Source organism: Malurus melanocephalus, unplaced genomic scaffold, assembly GCF_030028575.1.
Source record: "Malurus melanocephalus ecotype Western Australia unplaced genomic scaffold, MMel_1.1 scaffold_30, whole genome shotgun sequence".
Classification (NCBI taxonomy): domain Eukaryota; kingdom Metazoa; phylum Chordata; class Aves; order Passeriformes; family Maluridae; genus Malurus; species Malurus melanocephalus.
The window spans coordinates 137,588-141,949 of record NW_026623262.1 but is presented as its reverse complement, the minus strand read 5'-3'; positions in this window follow the sequence as shown (position 1 = coordinate 141,949).

The following is a 4,362-nucleotide window of genomic DNA, read 5'->3' as shown; positions in this document are numbered from 1 at the left end:
ATTAACTGTGGCATTTGTATTATGAGTGATTATGTAGCTTCCTGATTAAGATGCGAGTGAAACTTCTCAGAAAAACTCAGCAGGGAATCAATATTTGAGTAGTTCAGGTATCAGCCCGTGTCAACCAAAGGGTCTCCAAACTGCACAGAAGTGTCTGGAGCTCCTGACTATTGAAATCAGAAATCTTGGACCCCAGGACAGGACATGTTCTCTTGAGATAAAAGGTACCAAATAAGCATTATATATCTCACATGACAAGTAAAATAGAATGCAGATTATCCTGTGACTCTTTAAGAATTCAAACCATAACATGCCTAGGAAACATAATTTTAGAGTACTGGCCTTATATTAATGGGGTCAAGTGCCCATTCACTTGTGAGAACTTCTTCCTATACTGGAAGGAAAATGCTAAAGCCCACTTCATTAGTTTATACTCTGTACCTCCTCCTGCAGCCTCACAGTGACCATTCTTTATTACCTAAGCTGAGCACTTGCATGAAAAAAAAATGACCCAAAAGATWTTTGAGATTTAATTTGTGCTTATTGAACAGAAGACTAAAGGGACTTTCTAGTATCTAATTTCTGAAATGTGATTATGCAGTCAAAAAAATTAAATGGCAGCTGTTTTCAAAGGAGACTGCTGCTTGGAAATGGAGAATTGCCAGCRGAGGTATGTGAAAGATCAACTGGCCTTTTAACTTTCCATAGTTTACGAAAGAGTGACGGGGCCATGCTCTTAAGAAGCCCTGAAACCACAGAAAATGCGAAATCAGCCAGTCTTCAAGTTATTCCATGCCTGTAAGAATAAGTTCAAGTGTTTAGGGTCCAAACTGCTATTTGCATTATGGAACATAAAGTAACTAATGTTGAATTTACTACTTGGACTATTTCTTTGCTTTTTCTGGCCAGTGCAAATACTCATTCCCTCAACTTTACTCAAATACAGCCAATGAGATCTTGCTAAAACCTTCCAGAAAAAAAAAAAATTCTCTTCAAATGGAAACTTGCTATGTAAAACTTTAACCAACAGACTGAATCATAGTTGTTAGAGCTTGAAAAAAATTACTATGTTTATTAAGATTACACAGTAATAGGGTACAAAGGAGACTACTGTGGAAAACTCTTTATACCACTAATTATACAAAAAACTTCAATAAGTTTCAAGTAATTGCCCTAATAACTTCACTTAAGCTTATTTTAAGCATGTTTTGTATTGTTTTGTGGAAACCAATTTCAATACTACAAGTCCAGAATGAGCACATAAATGCTAYGTCAAGCAATAGTTTAAATTTATGTATCACACAGAAGTCTTGGAAGCAAGATCGAGAACTGTGACAGAACTGTGATCCATGTTTCAAATACAGCAATGCCACATTCAGTGTGGTTAGGGTTGTAGGAACCAAAATGTATCATCAGCTGTACACAAACACTTAAAAACTTCAAAGAAGTAATCAGCTTGTAGTGGAATAAAGACACAGAAACCTGCATGTGTGTTCTTTTGGGATTTGTAGGCTGTGAAGGTTGCAAGAGATGTGGTGATGTACAAACTTTAAAYCAATGCATGTATTAATAAAACTGTCCTGTAAAGCAACATACTGACTCTTCAATGCTAATCATTAGACACAGTATACAATAACATAGCAAGTGAGTTTCAGAAGTAAGGACTTCCTTTCTTTCCTGCATCATCCTGTTCTCTTATCTTTTTCTTGTTTCTGTCCTCCTCACTARTTCAGGATCATTTCCCAGTTATTTCACAGGAAAGTCTATTGAAATAAATTAACACGTTCTAACTTAGTCACAAGAGTGTTGTAAAGGGTAATTAGCTGGTGAGGTATAGYTCTTTGAAGAGGCAGTGCTATACATAGATGTTAATTTATTGGTGTGTATATTTATGGGCACATGAGCATACTGTGTTAAAACAAAATTTTGTATGCAGAACCCAGGACAACATAAGGAATTTCCAGATGATAAATATCAGTAAAGTACTTTGCGGTTGCCTAAGAAACAAAGCAGGCTGGAACTCAGACTGTGCTATATCCCTTTTCAGTACAATATTTGGGAAACAGTAGAACTCGGTGCCCCGCTGGACCCACAGGGCCTGCTTCTTCTTCTGGAGCTACAGGGCAGACACATCAATGCTTAACAGACCCGAATCAAASTGATCAGCAGGGGCTGAATCCCAGACATGGTAAAGAGGATCTGGCTTTGTGCCCAGTCAGAGGAATAGGATTTGTGAAGTGCTAGGCTGGCTCTCCACATACCCACAAGAGCCTGACAGGTTATTTCAGCTCCTCACTGCCTGCAAGCAGCTGTGCTGCCTCTGGGCCTGACCCTACAAGTGTTCATTTATAACACCAAGCATGCCCTYGGAAACTCCAGTGTGCCTTATCTGCACTGCATTGTCAGCTCAAATGTCTCACTCTCTCTGGAACATACTTATCTTACCATAACTAATGGAATTAATTATTAGATTGTAATTATTCACTCATTCTTTCACCCGAAGTACAAAAGCAGATGAAAGTTCTTATTGTGTATATGTCTAGTTCCTTATTCCTTTATCCTTCCTTGCCAGCTTTGCTGTATTTCAGCAATCACAGATTTTCATCAAAGGCTGAAAGAAGATTTTGCTTAGCTGCAAAGCCAGATGAACATATTTTAACTGTTCAGGCCAAGTTTTATCTTCACAACTTGCTGGCAGCTCTCTCTGCTGGATACAGATGGATATACTGGGCAGAAAGAGCACTAGTTCATGGTCTGCCCCTAAATTTGCTACAGATGCCATTAAAACCAYTGGACTATTATTTATTATTATGAAATGCCTAGTTTTCTTCATTTTACTATGTGGAGTCTGAGAGAAAGCCTGTGAATTTCTAGTAGCAAGGTATTCAATTAAATAACCTCGTGGTTTCTATGTCCTCAAGATGATACCTCAGCGAGAAAATTTGTCATGTATTTGTCATGTGTATATGGTGGTCCTCCTTAGGACCCTTATTTTCATAATAATGGTCTTTTCAGACTAAATTCAAATAGATATTRTTTTCAACATTGCTTGATTACTATAGAAAATTTATTTTTCCTGATCTGTTTCTCATTTCTTCTAGCAATCAGTTCCAGAAATCAAATATATCTATTTTGATTTTTTTCTCAATTGTGTTTTTGTATTAAATGCATAGACACTTAAAAAAACAAAAGTTCTGAYGCAATGTCGAGATTGATGCAATGTTGAGATTCTTCTATGTATTATTCACAAGATATGGGGCATAAAATCATTTCACTGCACTCTCTCAGAGCTCCCTCATGATAATTCACAAAGCTGCCTCTCAGTAGTCGACGCATTTATGTGAGCACCACACCTCCCCTTAGAATTWGAGGTTTTCAAGGGCAAAAGGAACATGATGCTTAGATTCCAGGCAAATAAAATTCTTGTCATGTGGGTCAAAGGTGACTTCAGTAGCCTTCCTTCTCCAGCTCCTATGCCTTAGCTGTCACACTGACTCCTGTTTTGCAAAATTGAGACCTGTAAAATATTATACATATCACAAAATAAGCACTCCTAAAAAGCTTTATGAATTAGTCCTAAATAACTGGGACATGTAATTTAATAAGGTTTTATATGAAATAATGACTTGTGATCTGCAGTGAATAAAGAAACAAGACTTTTAATTATTTTCTGAAAATTCTTTCAGTTAAGCAGACACACTACTAGGAGTGCAATTCAGATCAAATTCACAAATTATTCTAGTGCAAGCAATAATTTCAGAAAAACTTTCACATGCAGTGAAAGCCCAGGATAGTTAACAAGTTTGAGACTATCCTTTTTGTATAGGTATTCTTCGCTGCTCTAAGAACAGGACTGTAGTTGGCAACACAGAAGTACTATAATGAAAACATTCAGAATTTTTTATTTTCTTGTACAAACCGATACGGTCTGCTGTAGGTAAAGATCATATGTGGCATACATTTGCTCTTGATAACACATTTATATATTAATTCGTTGTGCAGCTATTCTGTTCATCACAATACGTAAACAAGTTAATTCTTTCTGCAGTATTTGGTTCACAGGATTCCAGATTAATTTTTCTAAAAGCCTGCTGGGGGCACCAACACACATCCATAAAAATCAAATTATGAAATTAGGCAAATGAAAAAAGAAAGACAAAATCAGTAAATTATTTATATGGTACAAATCACACAGTAYACCTCAGGATCTATGTAATGTTTAGTCTTCTTTTCACAGCTTTGAMAATATACCTACAATGAATTTGCTTGCAGGCTTATACTCAGAAATAATTCATACCAAGGATGACATGAATAAAGCATAGGCATCTCTAATAATTACGCTGGCTGAGAGAAAAAAAGGTG